At 48.5% G+C, this 24,394-nt stretch overlaps 1 protein-coding gene across 13 annotated transcripts in view; it reads right to left on the reverse strand.

Moving 5' to 3' along the window:
- RIMBP2 (RIMS binding protein 2) overlaps nt 1-24,394 on the reverse strand; it is a 74,981-nt gene that overhangs the window by 45,393 nt on the left and 5,194 nt on the right. For 12 of the 13 annotated variants that reach the window (XM_063173262.1, XM_063173249.1, XM_063173248.1 and 9 more), the window contains exon 2: nt 10,149-10,282. The gene's annotated coding sequence lies outside the window, so the exon portion shown is untranslated. Of the gene's footprint in view, nt 1-4,514; nt 4,534-10,148; nt 10,283-24,394 lie in introns of those variants that run through there. The other variant, XM_063173246.1, reaches the window with a different exon arrangement.

Raw genomic sequence — 24,394 nt, forward strand, 5'->3', positions numbered from 1 at the left:
TGCAGATGTGCCAAACCTGCTGCAGATGTGCCAAACCTGCTGCAAGTCTGCAAAACCTGTTGTAAAAGAGCAAAAGCTGCTGCAAGTGTGCCAACCCTGCTGCAGATGTGCCAACCCTGCTGGCACCTGCCCTTGGAGGCCCGAGCACAGCCAGCAGCAATCCTGCAGTGGAACACACCACAGCAAAACCCAAACGCTGCCTGCGCCTCCCCGGGATGCTCTGAGAGCCCCCAGCCCTGAATCCCCTCCAGCACAGCAGCACGGGGGGGTTTGATTGTTTGATTCTCTCCCAGATCTGGGCATCCCTCATTAGCCATCCTCTCCCTCCATCAGGGCCTTGCTGTTGCTCCATTTTCCGAGCTCCCAGCAAATTAACACAAACTGAATTCCACAGAAAAGTTGTTGCAGGCTCTCTCCCCCACGCCTGATTTAATCCCATTTTCTTCTCCCTCAATTTACGCCGCGTTTAATGGTGGAAATGATTCCTAAGATTGATTTCTGATGATAATGCCTACCACAGTTCAGAGGATTATTCTTCCTGTCTATTTTTAGCCAATTCTCAAAGAAAATATTTGCTCTGGAACAACTTGTGAAGGCCAAAAGTGATATTTAAACAAAAGATAGCTTCTTTTCCCTTTTGCCTCCCCCTTAAAGCAGCACACCCAGCCTATGGCAGGAGACACAAAGGCCTCACTTATTTCCTCCTGCCACAAATAATGCCAGCAAATGGGGGAGAATGGACAGAAGAATGAGAAACAAAACAGTATTATTCATTTAGATGCATAATTATTATAATTCGATGTATATTATTAAATATTATTATATATAATATATAATGTATAATATTTAAAGGATATATATAATATATAAATTATATATAATTTATAATAATATATAAATAAACATATATATGCATTTATATATGCATGTATAGATTATAATAATACAATATATATTATTATAATTATTATAATTAGATGTAAGATGTATAATAAATTATTTCCTTTATGGACAAATCTACAAGTAAAGACATTCTTCTACAGTTTTCAACTGCTCTGAAATTCTTTTAAGAAAATAAAATTAACATTTATTGGTGCTGTGCCAGGAATATAACCTGTTTTTAACAAAATATCCTCCATATAAAATTATCTCTTTTTAAAGCCCTATGGTTGAAATTGTTTGAAGTCTGATAGGAGATTATCTGCCTAATCCATTTCTGTCACTTGGGCATTCCAGATTTCATGCAGCTGTGCAGTCAGTTCTGCTGACAGACCTGTGGGGCTCCTCACCAAGCAGAACAGGAGTCAGGAGAAAATAAAATATACAGCCTGAGGGTGGTTAAAAAGGGAAAGTGCAGAGAAACGGGGCTGCAGGGCAGAAATGCTGAGTTACAGCTAAGCTGCAGCTGAGTCACAGCTCTCACTGCTGCTGCTGCACTGCTGCAGGGCCCCTGCTCCATCCTGCACCTTCTGCTGGGGGGAGCAGCCCAGGGAGCCTTGGGGGGTGCATTTCCTGCAGGGGCTGCATTTCCTGCAGAGGGAACGGGTTATCTGCATTTCCTGCAGAGGGCAGCCTGTTCTGTGCATTTCCTGCAGAGGGAAGCCTGTTCTGTGCATTTCCTGCAGAGGGAAGCCTGTTCTGTGCATTTCCTGCAGAGGGAAGCCTGTTGTGTGCATTTCCTGCAGAGGGAAGCCTGTTGTGTGCATTTCCTGCAGAGGGAAGCCTGTTAGCTGCATTTCCTGCAGAGAGAAGCCTGTTGTGTGCATTTCCTGCAGAGGGCAGCCTGTTATCTGCATTTCCTGCAGAGGGCAGCCTGTTCTGTGCATTTCCTGCAGAGGGAAGCCTGTTCTGTGCATTTCCTGCAGAGAGAAGCCTGTTGTGTGCATTTCCTGCAGAGGGCAGCCTGTTGTGTGCATTTCCTGCAGAGGGCAGCCTGTTGTGTGCATTTCCTGCAGCTCAGGTCCTGCTCCATCCCTGCCCAGTGGAGCTGCCCTGGCTGAGGAGCCTCAGGCCCTGCATGAGAGGATGCTGCACTGCCCAGACACAAACTCCTGCCAGCCCCAGTGCCTGGCTCAGGAGCTCAGTCTGAGCCTTTCCTTCTGCTTCCAGCACAGCTCAGCATGACTCAGTGCTGCTGCTGCTGCTGCCCTGAACGGGCTTGGAGCCCATAATTACCCAAATGAGCTCCTTCCCTTCGTTATTTCTCCGTGCGGCTACCTGTCCCTCAGCCCAGGCTGAGCCCCAGGGGCAGGGCACGGCAGCTGCCCCACAGTGCCCCAGAAAAGGGATCTGGAGCCTCAGCTCTGCCCTGGAAATCCCGTCCTGCTCCCCCACAGCCTGCGAGGAAACCCAAGCCCTGAACGCTTTCTGTCTGCCAGATTGTCAAATGGCATCATTTCTTCTTATGTGCAAAATGCGTGCTGGAAGTTGCTCAAATGCCAAAACTTGTCTGATCCTGCTACAGTGTAGTAGAGAATTATTTCTAAATTTAGGAGGTAATTGCTTTGCTGTCCAGTGAAACGTACACTAAAAAAATGATTTCCTCTAGGCAAGTCCTCATTTCAAACACCAACTCAGACTGCAGCGACACAAGCACTAAACCCTGGGAAAGGGAAGCTGTGCAATTCCATTGTTGCTGTTTTCTGCTCCCTGGCTGTTCCACAACACAATCCAAACAACAGCAGCAGTGCTCAGATGTCATCCAGCACACCCTTACAAAGTGCTTGGCAAATAAAACCACGCTGTTCTCCTGGGTAATGTTCCCTTCAGTGGAGGATCCCGACTCTCCCAGCTGTGCTTTGCTGGAATTCTGAACAAGAAGCTGACATTTCCAAGCCTTTGTGCAGACGAAAGGAAGGACAGGTTCTGGTGTCAGGAGGCACAGCCTGCCTGGCACCGATGCCCTGGAGCAGCTCCTGCCAGCCTGGACCCTGGGGGCACCAGGACTTTGATTCCAGGAGTGTCAGAGGAACAAACTCCCAGCCCCTGAAACCCGAAGGAGGCTGGGGAGGAAAGCTGCCGCAGACATCTTTTATGGAGAATACTTTCCTTAGGGTTTTCCCTCCTGAGAAGCTGAGAGGCCTCAGGAACAAAATGCAAACAATGGTTATCTGCTGCTGTGGAATGCAACAGGTGCATCTGGGATTGGGCTCATGTGCTTGTTTCTAATTAATGGCCAGTCACAGTCAGCTGGCTCAGACTCTGTCTGAGCCACAAATGTTTTTTATCATTCCTTTCTATTCTTAGCTTAGCTAGCCTTGTGATGAAACCTTTTCTTCTATTATTTTAGTATAGTTTTAATGTAACATATATCATAAAATAATAAATCAAGCCTCGTGAAACATGGAGTCAGATCCTCATCCCTTCCCTCACCCTCAGACCCTGTGAACACGGTCACAAACAGCCAAGCTGACACCAGAGCAGTTTGGTGCCAGCTGCAATGCCTCCTGTGACAGCCCACAGGTGGGTCTGAGCCCCAATCCCCAGCCAGGTAACTGGCACCAGCCCTGCTCTGCAATGACTCCTGTGACAGCCCACAGGTGGGTCTGAGCCCCAATCCCCAGCCAGGTAACTGGCACCTGCAGGCACTCCCCATGAGCAGCTCTGAGCCTCTCACAGGTCTGACACCCCGTGAATTGCTGTGGATTACACATTCAGTGCCAGACACGTTTAAATTGGGATTTCACAGCTCTCCCGGCTCAGCCCGATGCTGACAGGGGAGGGAAGGGCAAACCAGAACCCCAAACTGGCCATCAGTGTCTGCCAGGGCTCAGAAAGGATCAGGGGGAGCCCAGGGTGAGGCTGCACAGAGCAGGCTGTGCATGGCACTCACAGAGCAAATAAAGGAGGCCAGAGGCTGTCCCCCAGCCCCAGAGTGCCCCAGCACCCCTGTAAACTCAGGCACAATTCTGAACGAGCACATCCAGCAGGGAGCCCAGCCACTCAAACCTGTCCAGCACAGATTCTCCAGAGCCTCTGCCCATTCTCCCCGGTCACCCACTGGTGCTGCCCTCCCCACAGGCAGAGATTTCCCACTCACACTCCAGGGGCTGCCTGGCTTTAACGCTAATTACATGGGAATTGCTGAAAATGCTGCTGCAGGGGAGGAGTGCAGCCCTCTTCGTTCTATAGGCAAGGACACAGTCCCATTTCAGGGGAATTATTGCAGAATCTGAATAGCTGAGATCTTGCACAGGGCATGGCCCAGCTCTCTGCCAATCCAAACTGGCCCATGTGGCAAGAAAATGCTCTCACAGGGCAGGAATCTGAGAAACAGAACTGAAATTAAAATCCAAAATCGAACTCAAAAAGCCCTAAAACCTCCCAAACCCTCCTACTGATACAGCAGTCAGCCTATAAAAATTATATTACTTTTAACACACTTTTAAATTGCTTTTAATTATTACCATTTACGCTGCCCTGGAAATGACAAAGTGCCTCAGCTGGAGTCAGGGATAAATTTTTAATAACGTTGGGAAGCAAAGCAGCAACCTCAGAGTGGAGCTCAAACCTACCCAAAATCACCTGTGAGTGTGCTCAGAGCCTTGAAGGAGGGCCGGGCTCCTGCGAGGGCTCTGCAGGGCTGGGGATGTCCCTGGAGGCACCAGGAACTGCTCTGCACACACAAATAGCACAGGGACGCTTGCTTCTGCCTGCAATGAGAATCAGCAGCATTCAGCCTCAAAAAGGAGCCAGACTCACAGCTGTCAAACGCGCTGGTCCTCAAGGAAATGGAACAAACGTGGAAGGGAGATGGGAAAACTGAATTTGGTTCAGAACCATGGCTGGAGAATGAGCGAGGCAGGCTCCAGTCTCCCTCTGGCCCTCGGGAAGCACGGCTGCACCCAGCACCTCCTGCTCCAATGCAAACCTCAGGGCACAGCAAATGCCCAGCTCCATCTGCACAGGACACAGCCCCCCAAACTCACTGCTGAGCTGCAAAGCTGGCTCCGAAGGGGTTCATCACAGGAATGAAAAATGCCCAGAATAAATACATCTTCTCATTATTGTTACTTTTCTTATATCTAGGGCTTTTAACAATTCTTCTACATTGACTTCAGATCAAACTATTGCCAAATTTGCAAACCACACAACTCCAGATTTGCAAACTACACAGCATTTTATGGAGAAAACTAGGAGCAGATTCTCTCATGAATACATTTTGGTCAGTCTTTATCTCTGACTTACTCCCAGCTTCACAACCTTGGTTGACATCTCAGAGTCGGACAGGAGCAGGGCTGATTCCAGCTAAACCAAATTACAGGTATTAATTAATGGCTGATGCTTGTTTGCCAGCTCCTGCAAGCAGAAGGGTGGATGGAAATGTATTTACAGCAGAATTTAATTACCCATTTCCAAGGCACTGGCCTCCTGGCAAAAGCCTCCCAGTGCAGTGCAGAACAGGACTTGGATTAAGAATTAATTTACTGTCAGGAGTGATCTGCAATTTAACAGCTTAATCGAGTTTGCTGTGAAATTGGTCAGGAGCTCTGGAGCCTGAGCTGCCCCAGAGCTGCTGCAGCCAGGCAGGGTCAGCATCCATGAATCGGCCAGGAAACAGAGCCTGGCTCAGGACCCACAGCTAAACCATCAAACCAGAGCCTGGCTCAGGACCCACAGCTAAACCATCAAACCAGAGCCTGGCTCAGGATACAAACTCACCCAGCAAACCCAGAGCCTGGCTCAGGATCCACAGCTAAACCAGACCTGAGTCAGCATCCATGAATCGGCCAGGAACCAGAGTCTGGCTCAGGACCCACAGCTAAACCATCAAACCAGAGCCTGGCTCAGGATCCACAGCTAAACCAGACCTGGGTCAGCATCCATGAATCGGCCAGGAAACAGAGCCTGGCTCAGGACCCACAGCTAAACCATCAAACCAGAGCCTGGCTCAGGACCCACAGCTAAACCATCAAACCAGAGCCTGGCTCAGGATACAAACTCACCCAGCAAACCCAGAGCCTGGCTCAGGATCCACAGCTAAACCATCAAACCAGAGCCTGGCTTAGGATCCACAGCTAAACCAGACCTGGGTCAGCATCCATGAATGGCCAGGAAACAGAGCCTGGCTCAGGATCTACAGCTAAACCATAAAACCAGAGCCTGGCTCAGGATCCAAACTCACCCACAAACCCTGACCCTCTCTGTGCCAGGAGCTGCTCAGGAAACCTCTCTGCCATGGAGTTACTCTGTGCTGGGCTCCTGTCAGCACCACGCAGTGCCAGGCTGAATTCCCTTCGGCACACACAGTGCCAGGCTGAATTCCCTTCGGCACACACAGTGCCAGGCTCAGCTGCCCCTCCCTGCACCCGGAGCAGCTCTGCCCCTGTGCCATCCCCGGTGGGCTCTGGGGAGCAGCAGCAGCAGCAGCAGAGCCACCCCCAGCTCCAGTGGGAGGCCAGGCTGCAGCCCTCGAAATGCCAAGGCACCAAAAAAGCCTGCCTGTCCCAATTTCCTCCTGTTATTTTGGTACGCTTCGGGAAAAAACCCAACAACACGCAGCTCATTAATTACAACCTTTCAAAAGCGTTCTCCTTCCCCCCCAAACTGCTAAAATTTAGCAGAGCTGCAGCCAAAGTTCTAGCTGAGCTAATTTTAGCTTTTGTCATGCACAGAACATCATGAAGTAGGTCTCATCCTTCCATTAATGCAAATGTATTGGAGCAGTCGGTGCAGGAACTTTCAGAGGAGCTGGTGAGTGTTCCTGGTGTGTGTAGCTACAGCTGATCTAAACACCAGCATTCTGCATGACTTACCCTGTCAGCTTCACACTCCTCACAAAAGGACTTGGTTTATTTATTTTTTAGCCCAACATTTGTCAGTGGAGCACGTCCAGCATTTGGAATGTGTGCTGGGATCCCCAGGCAGAGATGCAAGTATGAAACATGCATGAGTGCTGAGCAGGGATGGGGCAGCAATTTGTGAACATCAGCACACTCCAGTGTTCTGTTCACACTCCAGAATTTGCTGGTTGTATCTGATCAGAAGGGACAGCTCACAAATGCAGGTTTAAACATCTTTCTGACACCCAATATGCTTTTCCCCAGCACACCTTTTATCCCTGATGAGCATCACCAGGCCATGGGCTCACCACAGCCCCTAAAATCCATTTCAGACAGGGATTTAAACAGGACCCAAGCTGTCCCCTCAGTAATTTGTAAATTAACTTTCAGGCCAAAACAGAAACTGTCACATAACACAGCTCAGAGTTCAGCAGCCACACCTGAAGGTTTTTGTATGGGGTTTAAGATTCACAATTTTCAGTTTCATCTGAATACTCTGCCTCCAAGCACTGTACTGGACAAGAAGCCTTGCAAGGTTCTGCAGTCTGACTCATTAGCACAAAAGTTAATTAAATCACATTACATTCCCTCCTCAGACATACTATTCCATCTCAAAGATGATTAAACAAGAGACAAATGTAATTAGGGCAGGAAAAAGTATAAGCCAAAACGTTAATGTTATCGTGTGCTTTAGGAAAATGGAGCAATAAATCACCTTGCTGCCTTTGTTTGGCACTGATAACACACAGAGCCCTGACCTTGCTGTCTGATACCAAATCACACTGGTGGGGCAGCATGGAGGGAACCAGGGCTGTGGCAGCAGATATTGCACCTGGAGAGGGAATATCTGAGCCTGGATTATGGAGATGGAGCCTTCCAGAGAGCATCAGTGGCAGCAGATATTGCATTTAGGACCGAGAACATCCCAGCCTGACTTAAGGAGATGGAGCCTTCCAGAGAGCATCAGTGGCAGCAGATATTCCATTTAGACCAGGGACCATCCCAGCCTGGCTCATGGAGACGGAGCCTCCACAGAGCCCCCAGCACATCCCCGGGTGGTGAAACCCAGGCTGAGCCCCCACCACCCATCCAGGCTGTGCCAAACTGCTCAGCCGGCCCTGAGAGAGCCCCAGCTCTGCTCCAGGAGAGCTCCATGCAAGGGGCAGAGCCCTGGACCTGCCCTGCTCCTGCTGGGCAGCTGTGTGCAAAGGGGACGGGCGACCCCAGGGTGGGTGTCTGTGACCCAGGGAGGGTGTCTGTCACCCCACGGTGGGTCTCTGGCACCCCAGGGAGGGTGTCTGTCACCCCAGGGAGGGTGTCTGTCACCCCAGGGAGGGTGTCTGTCACCCCACGGTGGGTCTCTGTCACCCCACGGTGGGTCTCTGTCACCCCACGGTGGGTCTCTGTCACCCCAGGGAGGGTGTCTGTGACCCAGGGTGGGTGTCTGTCACCCCACGGTGGGTCTCTGGCACCCCAGGGAGGGTGTCTGTCACCCCAGGGAGGGTGTCTGGCACCCCAGGGAGGGTGTCTGTCACCCCAGGGAGGGTGTCTGTCACCCCAGGGAGGGTGTCTGTCACCCCACGGTGGGTGTCTGGCACCCCAGGGAGGGTGTCTGTCACCCCAGGGAGGGTGTCTGTCACCCCAGGGAGGGTGTCTGGCACCCCAGGGAGGGTGTCTGTGACCCCAGGGAGGGTGTCTGTCACCCCACGGTGGGTCTCTGTCACCCCAGGGTGGGTGTCTGGCACCCCACGGTGGGTCTCTGTCACCCCACGGTGGGTCTCTGGCACCCCAGGGTGCCCAGGGTGGGTGGGATGCCCCCTCCCCAGGCTGGGATTTCAGAGAAACCTGATATTTCAGGGGAAACCCGGGATTCCAGAGAAGCCCTGGGCTCCACAGAAACACGTTTTGCCTCCTGCAGGCACAAGTCCCTGGTGTGGAGCAATAAGCAGCGAATCCCCAGCGACTCCAGGTGTGCCCAGGTGGCTTTTGTGGGTCTGGGTCTGCCAACAGCCCCTCCCTTCCCTTCCCTTCCTGCTCAGGGATTCTGACCCTGCAGGAAACACTGACTCCCCCTTCCACCAGAGCTCAGCACTCAGCTCACATCACTGCTGGGTAATTATTCCTTTCAGGAGCAGAGATGCAAAGGAGGCATTAACAGCCGTTCCAAATATCACATTTGTGCACTTTTCCCTTGTCACATTAAATATAATTACTTCTGATGCAATCAAACTCATACCCTTCACACGGATAAATCCAGCACCAAATTTAGAACCCCAAGCTTCAAACACCAGGCTCTTAAAGCAAAGCTTTAAGCCTTTACTTTCAGCTCAGTGAGGTACAGAGAACAGTGAGAACATAAGGTACAAAAATGGTGGTTTTAAATGAAATTTCTTTAAATTATTCTGCTAGTTACTGGTGGCAAAGGGCTTTGAAGATCAAAGGTGAGACATGAACTCCATCTGATAGCTCAGCAGCAGGAGATGGGACCCAGCTAACTGACCAAGCCTTCCAGAAGGTTCCTCTCTAAACTGAAAACCAGAGCATGTGCAAACACCCAGAGATGCAAACAGAAATTCTCTGCTGCTATCCAGAGTCAGGATGGGTGCCCCAAACCACACTGCGATGTGCTGGAATGTCACAGATATATTTTAGGGGAAATCCTTTCCTTAGGATTTTTCTTCCTGAGAAGCTGAGAGGCCTCAGGAACAGAATGTGAACAATGGTTATCTGCTGCTGTGGAATGCAATGGGTGCATCTGTGATTGGGCTCATGGGGTTGTTTCTAATTAATGGCCAATCACAATCTGGATGTCTTGGACCGTCTGGTCAGTCACAAGATTTTATTATCATTCCATTCTATTCCTTTCAAGCCTTCTGATGAAATCCTGTCTTCTATTCTTTTAGCAGAGTTTTAATATATCATTTTCTTTTAATATAATATATATAATAAAATAACAAACCAACCTTGTGAAACATGGAGTCAAGATTCTCTTCTCTCATCCTGGGACCCTCAAACACCACCACACTGGTCAGAGGCACAGGCTGTGCCCAGGCTCCTGCCCTTGCCACTCCTGCAGCCAGAACTCAGCCCTGGAGTCACTTCTGCCCCGTTTTTGCAGCCCCATTTCAGGCTGGGGCAGCCCCACGGGCACAGCTGGGTGTGCTCAGTGTGGGTGCAGGAATGTGGGTGCTCAGTGTGGGCGCGGGGTTCAGCAATCGGCGCAGGGCAAACTGCAGCAGCCAGACCCTCCCAAGCCCCCCAAAGCCCGGAGCTGTGCACACCCAGCACACCCAGAGCAGCCCAGGGCTGCAGAGCAAACCCCGCAGGGGCAGCAGCTCCCGGGCTGGGGAGCAGAGCCAGACTTACTGCGAGCTGCCAGGGGTGGCTCTGGAGTCAGGCGCTGGCATGGGACTGCAGGCCGGGCTCTCTCCTACCAGCCAGCTCTGATCAGAGGCTTCCTGTGGAGCTGAGGGCTGCAGGCACGATGGAGCATCTCCAGACTGTGCAGGACAAAAGGAAAGCAGGCAGTTTGTTAGAGCTGCATTTACAATTTCCCTTCCCAGGACCCAGCATGTTTCACTGCCTGAGCCCCTGAGCTGCAGCACTGTCAGGGTTAATTACCATTGCATAGCCAAGCTGAATTAATTAATTCAGCCTTGATGAATAAACATCTCTGTCATGGCAGGCCACAAGGCTGAAGTCCAACAAAAGCTCCAAAATGAGCCTGAAATTTGTGCTCAAACCCAGAGTGGAACGGAGGAGGGAGAGGATGAGAAGCGTGAATCAGTTCTTCTTCCCAAGACTTTATTTTTTCCCCGGCATGGAATTCTAAAAATACCTTTGGATGGTGTCCCTCCACAGCCAGAATGGCAAGGCACAGGAACTGCATCCTGTGTGCACCAGGAGCTAAATACCAGGGGCTGACAGATTGCACAGGGTAAGTAATGCCAGCTCTGCCACCCATCCCCACACACTGCCAGCTCTGCTAAATAAATGCCTTTACTTACACCACGGCTGGTGTCTTCGTCATCAGCACAGAGCTAGCTCACACCGGGGCCGTGCTGGGGCACAGGGAGCCACTCAGGAAGGGATGCACCCAGATCTGGGACCTGCAGCCCACATCCTTCATTATTCACGAGCTCCTGAGCAGATCCAGGGCTGCAGGGATGGTAATTCAATGCCCTGAGCTGCCTGCTGGAGCACTCTGGGCACAGCCTTTGGGTATTTTGGGGAGCCACTCCATGCAGGGCGAGTTACCCAGCCTGGTTTGAGCCTGGCATCGTTTCCCAAAGCCACAAACAAATGCAGAAAAGCAGAGCCACACTCAGGGGGCTTTGCTGCAGGGGCACGGGGCTAAAAATGCAAGATCACAGTTGCAGCTTGTATTCAAATAAAACACAGGATCTGGAAATGCAAGTTCACAGCTGCAGCCTCTGTTCAAGCACAGGACCCCAATCAAATGCAAGTTCTCAGCTGCAGTTGCATTCCAGCCCAGGATCTGCAATAAAATGCATGTTCACAGCTGCAGCCTGTGTTCCAGCCCAGGATCTGCAATCCAGGTGCTGTTTTGCAGTTATGACCACTCCTGAGGAGTTCCAGCCTTCCCCTGGGGCTCTCCGAGTGTAAAACAGAAAGAGTTCCCTGCAGCAGCCGCACAAATGCCCAGCCCTGGGGCCTGCAGGGGCCCATAAATGCAGGTGAAGTCCATGAGCCCATCACTGTCACCCTGAGAGAGCTGCCTCGGGAAGGGCTCGGGTGACAGGGCACGGGAGGAGCGCACCTGCCCAGGGAGCAGCACACGCACACAGGCAGCAGAGCCTGCTGCAGGAACGGAAAGGCTTTCTAGGAAATGCCCGCAGAGCCGGGCTCAGCTCTGCGGGTGAGCCCAGCCCAGAGCAGCCACGTCCCCGGCAGGGCACTCTCATGTTGGTTTCAATATCCAGCAGTTTGAATGACGCTGCTGCAATTGAATCCTGTACGATCTCTAACTGTACATCAGGAATAACTCAGCAAGTGAATCCTGTACGATCTCTAACTATAAATCAGAGATAACTCAGCAATTGAATCCTGTACGATCTCTAACTGTACATCAGGAATAACTCAGCAATTGAATCCTGTATGATCTCTAACTGTACATCAGAGATAACTCAGCAATTGAATCCTGTATGATCTCTAACTGTACATCAGAGATAACTCAGCAATTGAATCCTGTATGGTCTCTAACTGTACATCAGGAATAACTCAGCAATTGAATCCTGTATGGTCTCTAACTCAGCAATTGAATCCTGTACGATCTCTAACTGTACATCAGGAATAACTCAGCAAGTGAATCCTGTACGATCTCTAACTATAAATCAGAGATAACTCAGCAATTGAATCCTGTATGATCTCTAACTGTACATCAGGAATAACTCAGCAATTGAATCCTGTACGATCTCTAACTGTACATAAGGAATAACTCAGCAATTGAATCCTGTACGATCTCTAACTGTACATCAGAGATAACTCAGCAATTGAATCCTGTACGATCTCTAACTGTACATCAGGAATAACTCAGCAATTGAATCCTGTATGGTCTCTAACTGTACATCAGAGATAACTCAGCAATTGAATCCTGTATGATCTCTAACTCAGCAATTGAATCCTGTACGATCTCTAACTGTACATCAGAGATAGCTCAGCATTGACTTTGCTGTGAGTGAGCAATGCCCGGTGATCACAGTGAGCAGCCAGGTCACAGAGCACACAAACATCCAACACTCAAAGTGCCAACAACTGCAAGTTACTCCTCTGCTGAAGCAATGTTTGAACGTTGAGCTTGTCATGTAAGACACTTCAATAAATCCTGCACAAAACACATTTCAGTCTTTCCTCTTAAACTGAAGGGATTTTCCTGCCCTGCCTCTGCTTTTAACACGTCTTTTGCATCTATCAATTCAGTTCAGCATTAGTGAAATAATCAGCAATATTACAATGTGCAGTGCTTGTGCAGCTCTGCACTGTGTGGGTGTGTGCAGAGATTTATTCAATACAGATACTAACCTGGTATAGTTTATTTACTGTCTATAATAATTTATTACAATTTATTTCTGTCCCAGTAAGTGTAAGCAGGTACCAATAAGATAAGCCTTGGATTAGGGGCGCTGTTAATTTTTAGGTTAAAGATCACTGTTAATTTTAGGTTGAAGATCCTCCAGACTCATCAGCTGCACTGAGGCAGGGCAGGACAATGGGGCAGAGATTCAGAGGAGGGAAATAAATGGTATCAGGCAGTACCCAGAGCACAGAAACTGTGCAGATCTGAGCCCTGCCCAGGGGGATCTGTCCCAGCAGCTCTCAGGGAGCTCATGGACAGAGGAAAAGCCTCTTTCTGTGTCCTGCAAGGTCTCCATGCAGGATGAGGGGTTGATGTCTCTGTAAAGTCAAATATCATCCTGGCACAGCTGAGAACAGGGATGACTTTGACGCCATTTGTCTTCCAACCTGAGAGCTTCTCGGTGTGCAGAACAATCCCCAGTTTTGCCCCATTCCATCACATTTCCAAGTCACAAAACCAAATTAATTACCGAGATTGTGGCACCTCCTCCTTAATCTCATTAGCAAAGACTAATGGCTGCAGAATCAATTATTTCATACAGATACTGCCTCAACAGCCCCAGCCTCTGCATCACACGGGCTCATTCTGAATTTCAGTTCTGTTGTAATTTACTCCACTAGTTTAATTACAGCCCTTAATTAAGTCCTTTCTTTAATCAACTGTATAGCTGTGTCCATTCATGTATGGCAGCACATAAAATAAAAAACAAAGAGCAAATAACAACATAAAATAGAAAAACAAAGAGCAAATAACAAAGCCATGGGTGCAACACCAGGACTTGGCTGGCCCAACCTCTGCTCCAGGAACTGCCACCATTCCTTCCTTTAAAATGCCCACGGTGAGCTCAGAACAAACACACAGAAACACACATTTTAGCTAAGGTTGGCAAAACCATGGCTCGATTTCCATTCTGAGCTCAAAACAAACACAAATAAACCCACATTTTAGCTAAGGTTTACAAGGATTCAATTTCCCTTCTGCAGTCCCTGAAAGTCCAGTGCATTTGTGATTACATTGACACATTTCATTGTTCACTCCTCTGTCAGCTCAGTGTCTGGGGCTCTGCATCTGCTGTATTTTCCAGAATAGACAAATTCATTTCCAAAGCAATAATGGAGATTTTCCAGCTTCACTCTTCACTATTATCACAAACAGTTTGCATTTCCTTCCAATGCAGTGTGGGAGTAACAAGTTTCTCCACTGGTCTCAAAACATTCCTACTTTTGCTTTTTCTGCTGATTTTTTTTTTCCCACAGTGGTAAAAAAAACTTCTTATCATTTCCTGATAAAGAGCCCAAGTGTTTTTTTTTCTCCAATTCTATCTCTCATATTCTCATGCATAACGGATAAAACTATCCAGTGACTTTTTTTCTTTGAGATCTACTAGAACAAATGTACCAAAAGGCAATTAGCCACAAAAATGAGAAAAGCCAACACCCTCTCTGTATGCAAATTTCTTCTCTTAAATACAAAAAAACGAGACCATGGGAATCCTATTTCAGTGAGCAAATTAACAAAAGGTCAGAAAGCTTGATCTTTGTCGCTGGTGTACTCTGTCTGAAAGCTGAACTGCCTTTTAAATATTCATAAGGGAGAGCTGTAATTGCAGGCTGAGAGCTCTGTGTGCACAGCAGAGGAAACTGAAAATATTCATGACTTGGGAGATATTCCACCAAAGGAGAATCCGGGTGAAGGAGGGAGCCCTAACCTGGAATTTGCAGGGTCCCTGCCCAGCGATCCTGAGGTTTTGAAAGCAAGCTGCCACTGGAAAATGGCAAGGGGGCTCCAAAAGAAAGATTCACAGCTCTGTGTTAATTAGTTTTTGGAAGCTTATAACCAAGATGCTCGTTGGTTAGACAAGGCAACATCCCAAAATACTCCACTGATGACACCTGGTGGAGTTGCACGGGGTTTTCTGTCAGCTCCCTGAGCACATTGCAGACTGCAGGGATCAAACCGTGGGACAGTGGTCATGGCAGTGGAGTTCCACTCTGAATCACCTGGATGTTTTTAAATGATATCCTGTTCCTCCCATTCCAACAGCCATCTCTGCCAGCTGTGCCCCTGCCCAGCTGTAACCCCAGGCTGCTCTGAACATCCATTATCCATTATCCAGCATTTCAGCTGGGGCTGTGGAGCAGGTGAAGACTGCCCTGGCAGGTTCCTGGTGCAGCATCCATTCAGAGCACGCACACACTGAGCCTTCAGCTTCAAAGAGCATCCCAAAATCAGGGTCCCAGAGTCACACAACTCACAGAACTCGGGGTTCCAGTCTCACAGAACTCGGGGTTTCAGACTCACACAACTCCCTGTTCCAGAGTCACAGAGCTTGGGGTTCCAGTGCCACAAAACTCCGGGTTCCAGACTCACAAAACTCACAGAACTCGGGGTTCCGGAGTCACAGAACCCAGGGTTCCACAGTCACGGATTTTTGGGGTTCCAGAGTCACAGGACTTGGGGCTTCAGGCTTACAGAACTCAGCGTTCCAGACTCACACAACTTCGGGGTCCCAGACCTCTCCAGCTCTGCCCTGCTGAAGGGAACTCTCAGAGCTCATTGAGCAGAGCCCATGGAAGGAGAGGTGTCCCGGACGGGGACAGACAGACAGACAGACAGAGAGATGTCTGTGCTCTCTGGGGCTCTGGGCTAGCAGAACCTGCCACCCCTCACTGCTCTGTCCAAGGTGGTGTCCCTGAATTCCATCTGAATTTCATCCCTGAATTCCTTCTGAATGTCATTCCTGAATTCCATCTGAATTTCACTCCTGAATTCCATCTGAATGTCATTCCTGAGTTTCATCTGAATTCCATCCCTGAATTCCATCCCAGAGCCTCCATGCAGTGCAGCAGGGCAGGACAGAGCTCAGCGACAGCTGGGACAGACAGACAGTGACCTGGACCTTTCCAGCAGCTGGAGCTCCAACCTGCAGATTCCAGCTGAAATATAAAAACCCTTTGTCCTGCTGCTTCCCCAGCTCTGGGGATGGACAGGATCTCTGCCCTGAAATTTCCTGACACGTTTCCCGTGACGTTGGAACCTTGCTGCCTTTAATAATGGTGTTTTCCCCCAGCCTGGGCTGCCAGTAAAACCACCCTGGTGGCTGTCAGCTCTCTCACAGCACCCAGAATAAATGAGTGAGATGTGTTTGTCACCAGACAAAAACATCCTTGTGTCTCTGCTCCAGCATCCTTGCAGCATCAGCCAGACTGAACAATTCCCACCACGACAGCAGAGAGCAAACACTGCTGAAAATGCAGAGTTTGGCTTGTGGCTGATTATACACAGCCAGCTTGGGTGAATGGTGGTCTTGATTGTGAATGGGAAGATTGTTGATTTGATTTTTTAATAAATAAATTTAAAAATTAGAGCTCGCTTGTCACTTGCAGCTCAAAGCAAGGAAGAACAATGGGCAGCACTGGAGGCTGTCCAGGCGTGCAATCCCAGCCCTGGAACAGAAACACCCAGAGCCTGCATCCCCAGAATGACAAAATGAATGCAGACAGCCGACAAGAACAAAGCCCTGATAAGCAATAAAATGCTCCCACCAACCAATGGAGAACACTGCAGAGAAAGTATGATTTACTTTCATTTGGTGAGTGAACTATGTGGCAAAGTGAACTGCTTCCTTCAAAACTCAGCTAAGGACTGGGCTTTTCTTTTATTCTTTTTTTTTAATTGGAACAATAAAATCTTCAGCAACTACATTATATTAACTATATACTATTATACCTTATATATATATATATATATATATACACAAAATATAAAATATATAATTTATATATTATATATATTATATATTTTATATATAAATATATAAAATATATTATATTCTATATTATATTGTATGTTGTATATATATAAAATATATAAAAATATATTTTATATATTATATATATATATAAATATATATATATTTATATATATATATATAAATAGAGCCTCCTTGGCACACAAACCTCCCTCCATTAATGAAACCCCACAAACCCAGCTCTGCTGGGAGCTGCACCGACCAAACCCCAGCCTGCAAATCCTCTTGTCCCTTCTCCACCCTGCCCTGAATTCCCCTCCCTGATGCTCTCAGCAGCCCATTGGCCTGCCCTGCCAGTTTAAAGCCTTCTCCATCCCTCTGATTCCCACAGAGGCTCCTGCTGGAGCTGACACCAATTCTGCTCAGCACTGCAGTCTGGAGGGCTCCCGTATTTTTAGCTACTGTGCCAAATTGCTCTGAATCTAATTAGTCAAACACCTATCTGCAGAAATCTATCCCGAATGCAAAGTGAGAGCCTGCTGTCAAAGTTCTGATGATGAATTCAGAGCAACTTTGGTGCCTTCTGGGCAGGAAGCTCTGGTGCAAGTGACTCATGGTGCTGTGCTAATCTAACACCACTTCTGGCTGAAATCTCAGAAAGCAGATCATGGCAGAAGGTGCCAATAAATCCTGTGGCCGGAGCAAGAAATTACATTCTTGGGAAAATACAAATCTGGCTATTAGAGGGAATAACTGCTTTATTTATTACTCTTTAGCACTGATATAAAACTTACAAGGATAAGCTAAGGTAAAGAAGCAAGAGACACGTCCATACTACTGAGATTTCTTCCATGAAGTATCAAATAATTTACCTCATTTACAAATTAGAAAAGCCATGTGTCACCCTGCAGGAGCTCCATATAGTACATACAATAAATACATAAATACAATACCTCTCTTTTCCATGGGGCTGCTGGCTTTTATGTAAAGGAATTGTGTATTGGCCAGACCAGTTTTTCTCCCACTTCACACATGTAACTAATATATTTCTTACTGGAATTATCCCGCAGTGATACTGCCACAAGTCTAAGGAGAATCAGGCCCTTAAGCCCTAAGTATTATCAACACAAAATGCAAATCCTTTAAAAAGGATTTGAGGTGGCTTTTTATGAGGAAATGACGGTGAGGAAAATGTCTGACTGCCTCTGACACAAACAACAGGACACGAGCTGAGGATTCATCTCCGTGAAGAAATGTGAAACCCAAATGGAGCCAGAACTCATCTGATGGCAGCTGCTGTCTCTCAATAGCCAAACCAATCTGAAATCCTCCTTCTGGCAGCACAGAACCCTCATTTGGCAAAAACAGAGGGGATCAAACAGCATCCTGAGCCTGTCCTGCACAGCCCAGGGTCTGTGCACCCTGCCCCAGAGCAGCCCTGGGAACAGTTCAGGGCAAAAAGGGACAATCATGGGCAAAAAGAAACAGTTCTGGGCAGAGAGCAGGACCATTCTGGGCAAGGAGCAGAACAATTTGGGCAAGGAGTAGAACAATTCTGGGCAAAGGCCAGAACCATTCTGGGCAAAAAGGAACAATTCTGGGCAAGGAGCAGAACCATTCTGGGCAAAAAGGACCAATTCTGCTCCCCAGCAGCCAGCCTGGGGCTGAGCTGATTGCTGTAAATGATGCCAGCACCAGGTTTAATGGATCTGCCAAGGCAGAATGGCACCTGCAGGGAGGGAGCGTGCTGTGCCAGGGCCCTGCAGGGGAGGGACCCTCCCAGGCTGTGCCAGGCCAGGCCATGCCAGGCCAGGCTGTGCCAGGGCCCTGCAGGGAGGGAGCATGCTGTGCCAGGCCGTGCCAGGCCAGGCCGCGCCAGGGCCCTGCAGGCTGTGCCAGGCCATGCCAGGGCCCTGCAGGCTGTGCCAGGCCAGGCCATGCCAGGGCCCTGCAAGGCTGCCCTGCCCTGCCCATGCCAGGTGAGCAGCCTGGCAGGCACTAATGGCACTAATCAGAGCTCAGCTCAGCCCCTGCAGAGCAGCCAGACTCTGGTGTGCCCACACGGAGCTCTACAGAAACACAGCTCACTTCAGGCACTGAGGATCTGGGATCATCTACATGGAAATTGTAAATGATGCTTCAACATTTTATCAGCACCAAACATTTTTCAAAATGCACTGCAGTTACTGAGATTAAAGATGCTCACAATTAAAAATGCATCCATTTATTATGCAAAATTGACAATATAAATCTTCATGGGATTATTCTGTTTCTCATTAGAGGTGTATAAACTCCAGTCGTCTGGGCCCTCTGACACTCAGTGAAGAAATGGGCACTGTGAGGTGTAATTTATATCCCCTCTAAGACAGGTACTGAAAATAGAAACCTTTCTTTTTCCATCTGATTTCTGTGAGTTATTACTGCCTGAGCATGAATGTGATGGTGCTAAAGCTGCCCCTTTCTGGCCAGCTAACAGCACATTTACCTTGGCTTCCCACTTGCTTTTCTCACATAAAGAAGAGTCACTTTAAGCTCACCTGGACCCCACACCTGTGCTCACACCCTCATTCCATGTGGGACTGTGCCTGGAATTGCTACTGCCTCCTGCCCTTCTGCAGGGAGCTCTCTGAATAAAGGCAGGTGAAATCACAGAACCAGCCCAGGAACTGAGAATCAATTCACTCTGACTTCCCTATCAAGTTGTATGAAGATTATTTAAAGGATTTTCTCTGTTCTCCATCTGCATCCTGCACCAGCAGAGGGGTGGAATTGCTGATATGCAAGTCACATCCATCTCCCTCTTTGATCCACTCAATCAAAGTGAGATTCCCTGCAATTTCCTGCCTCCCATCTCTGAAGGCATGTGGTCACTTTGAAAATTCCTTGAAGCTTGCAGCATTTTCCCTTGCCACTAAATTCTGGATATCTTACTCTTAGTACTTTCCCTTGTCACTAAATTCTGTTTCTCCTGGATATCTCACTCCTTTATCAGTGCCAGTGTAAGCTGTTAGTGCACATCTGTATACAAACATTGGAATTGTATACAAATATTGGAATTGTATACAAATATTGGAATTCATCTTTCCCACTGAAAACAAACCCCAAAACCCCTCATCTCCTGCAGGTGTGTCCCTTGCATGCTCTGCTGGCAGCTCAGATTCCATTAGTGATGCAATCAGACCTACCTTGTCACTTTGTCACTGTCAGACAACAAAGAATAAGCTCTTTTAGTGTTTCATAACACAAGCTCCCCAAACTCTGGTTTGTTCATACAGCCCTTTCTTCTCTTGCTCCAGTTCCAGCTCATCCTTCCTGAACACAAGCCCTACACTGGCACACAAATCCAGAGCTTTAAGGGGTGTTTTGAGAATTCCACTCTCTTTGTAAATGGTTTTAATTATTGATGATGGAAATGATGGGAGTTGTTTCTCACACCTCTCAGAGTGGGATATTGTGATATTTCCCCTGAAGTATTTACTTGCTGGTTTTATTATTTATGTAGCAGTGGTCTGTTATCAATCCAGCAATGATGGATAGTGACAGTGAGCATTCCTGTGGGATTTCATCCCTAAAGCAGGTTTGATGGGAGTATAAAAACCCAAATGCATTTTCCCATGCACACTTGTGCTGGATTGCAGCAGTGGGACCTGTGCACACAAGGAGATTTACCCCAGATCTGAGTAAATACACTGCACCAATCCATCATAAAGAAACCCATTTCAGCCCTGAAGTTACCCCGATAAATTATAAATTCTGATAATAGCAGTGCCATGGGCCTTTAAAGCACTGCAGCTCACAGGCATGCATTATTCTGCCTAGTTAATGCCAGCAATTATACTTTTAATGAGTGTTGCAGGGAACAAAAACTAAACAGTGCTGCATGCCTCAGATCTGCATCTTCCTCACAGCCATGACTGCTATGGAAATGCTGTTCTCTTGCAATTGTCACACAGCACAAACCAAAGCCCATTGTTGTCCTGAGGCAACGTGGGGCCAAGGACAGTCCCTTTCTGCTTACTCCTGAGTTCAGCTGGGAATGGGAGCGCTCCACAAATGACAAGCTTGTGGAAAGCTGAATTGTGATGTACTACTGAGGACAAAGCCAGTACCAACGACAGGGAATTAATAAATTAGTAAAACTCACCAGGGTTTAGCAAAGAGCGCCCCTGAACTCACTGATTTTAAGAGGCAAGTCCAGACAGACAACAGTGGAATGGCTTTACACACATGGAAAATAAACATATTTCCACCTTTTAATTCTCTGTTTTGCACCCCACCTTCTCACTGGGTGTTTTTAAACCTCTCCATCTCCTCCTCGCTCTTCAGTGGCTGGGAAACGCTGCAGGATCTGATCTCGCTGCAAGGCAGCACTGAGAGCTGAACTGGGCAAGCCAGGCTGGTAAAACCCCACAGAGAACACCAGGGCAGGTGGATGCTCTGCCCAGACACCTCTCCTGGTGCAAAAGTCCTCATTTCAAACGCCAATTTCCAATTCACTGCAGCCAGCTCCATCCTCACGGCACCGTGCATTGCCCAGCTGCACCGGGGGAAATTCCTGTTCCTTAGTTACAGCAAATCAGGGAGAGGAAACATCCTTCCCAACAGCAGCACGGGCCCTCAGTGCTGTTAAACAGAGGGATATTAAACAATCAGCGCTCTGACCGAATGTTCTGGTGGTTTCTATGTGCCAGGCTAAATTCTGGTTACAGGAAGGATGGTGATGGTGACACAGCAGCAGGAACTGTGCTCCACCTCACATAAACCAGAGCTACCAAAATGGGAAATACATTTATACACAAGATTTAAGGCTGCTGAGCAGAGACCCTTCCAGAGAGACATTTATAGTTCTGTACACCCAGCAGGTGCACAGGCAGCCCTTGGAGTGCACAAACTGGCTGTAGCCACACTGATTTATGAGAGTAGTAATTTTTTTAAAGATTAACAGATTTGCAGGCTCATTGCTATGAGTAGCACGTGGCCAGTTAATTTAAAATGAAACAAAAAAAAGGTCTGGTTTTAGAAGATCAATACTTCCCCTCCTCCTTTCTCATACAACATTTAATTAAGAGAAGCAATACAATGGACAAATGTTAGAGCAGGTTCTGCAAACAATACCCATGGATTTCCATTGACCCTGCTGAGTGACCCTGGGCACACAAACCTGAGGCACACTGAAAATTTCCCACCTGCAAAACAGACAGAATGACAGCAAACCATCATTCTTGAGCACTCAGTGAAGAGTTTTCTCACTGAAAAGTGCCATTGCAGAATAAGGGCTTCTCTAGACAAAATGCAGGTTCACACAGTTAGATTTCAATAGGAGATTATAAACTTGTAAACCTGATATTCTTTAAAAAACAAACAAACAAATATTTAAAAACAAAAACAAACAAACAAAAAAAAATTTCATCCATTTCTTCCTCATTCCTAATTTCAACTTCCACTCCAGACCACAGCAGCTCATTAAGTGAGCCTTGCCAGCAGATAAAGAGTGAGGCAGAGATCTCCTGTGGGTGATCAGGAGCACAGAGCCACAGACAGACAGACTCACAGACAGACAAACTGACAGGACCCAGCCTGCAAGGCCATGCCCTGGCCAGGAAACCACAATGGGATTTGACTCCTGCAGGGCTCAGGCTGGTCCCTCCATGGAGGGCTCAAACTGCGTTGGAGAGGGGATAAAGATGGATAAGGGTCTATAAAATTGTATTAAGGGTGTATAAGGGTCTATTGAAGATGCATAAAGGTGTATAAAGGTGTACAAGGGTCTACTAAAGATATATAAGGGTGTATTAAGGATGTATTAAAGGCGTATTAAGGGTGTGTGAGGACGTGTAAGGATGTACAAGGGCATATAAAGCTGTATAAAGGTGTGCAAGGGTGTATTAAAGACACATAAGGGTATATAAGGGTGTATAAAGAGTGTATAAAGAGTGTTCAAGGTTGCACAAAGTGTGTACCAATGGTGTTCTAGGCCCCAGGAGCGTGGAGCTGTGTGTGCAGTGTGCCCAGGAGCTGGCTCTGCCTGCAGGAGGGAGGAAAAGCTCTCACCCTGTGAGCGGACACGCTGCTGCCATTTACAAAAGGCTCCTTTAGCAAACCAGGCGGGGCCTAATGAATTAGCAAGCATTAAAAATTGATGGTCCCTGCACAGCATTTCTGAAAGCTGTATTGATTCACGTTTTCATTCTGCAGAACGCGCCGGGGCCCAGCTGGGATCTGGGGGGGACACACGGGGAGGATTCCTGTGCTCAGGGCTGGATGGGCAGAGCTCTCAGCAGGGCACAGGGGCTCCTGGGTGATGCATTTACCGTGATTCCATCCCCACCTGGATGCTGCATTTAAGGTGATTCCATCCCCACCTGGATGCTGCATTCAAGGTGAATCCATCCCCACCTGGACGCTGCATTTAAGGTGATTCCATCCCCTCCTGGCAGGGCAGAGATGCAGCCAGCCCTGCCTGCAGGGATCACCAGAGCTGCCTGCACAGCATCCCTGGCAGGCAGTACCACTGCCTGACAGCCCAGGGCACACAGCCTGGGCCAGAACAAACCCTGCCCGAGATTCCTGCAGCCAGCCCACACAGAGAACCTGCCCAGGCTCCAGACACAGCCTTCTGTCAGGCCCAGGATGACACAAGCACATTTCCACAACTACTTAAAGGTTATGTAATGGAGATCTGCAGAGCATTAGCTGTCACATGACGGCCCCGCTAAGATTCCAAACTGCCACCTACCAAATTTAATTAGCCAGCAGTAAACAGGGGAGGGGGCAAGGAAGGCACTCCTGCAGCTGGCAGGGAATGCTCCCGAGGCTCTGACGCCAGGGCTGGGGCAGGCAGGTGGGCAGGGCAGCGAGGAGGCTGTGCCAGGAGGGGCAATGGGGCGTGCCACAGGGAGATGCAGGGCACAGGGGGCAGAACCAGCCCTGCAGGGCTGTGACAGGGACGGCTGAGAGCGCCTTGCCCTGGACTCTGAGCAGCCCCCTGACCCTAACCCATCTCCATCCCTCCCCGGGCAGCGCCAGCCCCAGCCCATGCCCAGGGGGGATGTCCCTGTGCTGCGTCCCCCTGGCACAGATCCGTGCAAATCCTGCCTGATGGACACGGCAGACCCCTCACAGTGACGGGCAGGGCTCTCACTGCATTTCCCATGGTTTTCCACACAGGAGGAACCATGGTTTTCCACACAGGCCAAAAGGCACCGTGGTATCCCATACAGGAATAACCAAGAGCATTTTCCAGCTCTGTGAGAAGGAGGTGCAGAAATACTCAGCAGGAGCTGGAACGGTGAAGTCACAGAATAAATGCCCTTTTCTGGAGGAATTCAGCCTAGATGTAGGATTTTTCTAAGCCAACCCTAAATAAGTTAACCTGCCTCAAGAAAGGCTAATTTTCCTTTTGAAGCTGGAAAGAGTTGGGGGTATAATTGTAATTTTTCCATCATATATCCAAAATAAAAACTCGATGAGGCCATCTATAAAAATGATTGATGCTCCTCAGTGAAAGAAAATAAATCAGTCAAGTTCTATGGGAGGCAAGGGGTGCATTGATGGGTGCCCAGCAGCTCCCCATGCTCACACCCAACCCTGAGGAAGAGGGGCTGGTGCAGGGTGGTCCCCAAAGGCAAACTGGACAAGGTTCTGATTGCCTGAGATGGGAGCAGGCAATCTGTGCCAGGCTGTGATTCCCTCAGTGCCTCCCTCTGGTTCACAGGAACAGCCTGCCCTGCTGCTGATCAGCCCTGGGCACAGCAATGCCCGCTG

Source organism: Melospiza melodia, chromosome 20 (genome assembly GCF_035770615.1).
Source record: "Melospiza melodia melodia isolate bMelMel2 chromosome 20, bMelMel2.pri, whole genome shotgun sequence".
Lineage (NCBI taxonomy): Eukaryota > Metazoa > Chordata > Aves > Passeriformes > Passerellidae > Melospiza > Melospiza melodia.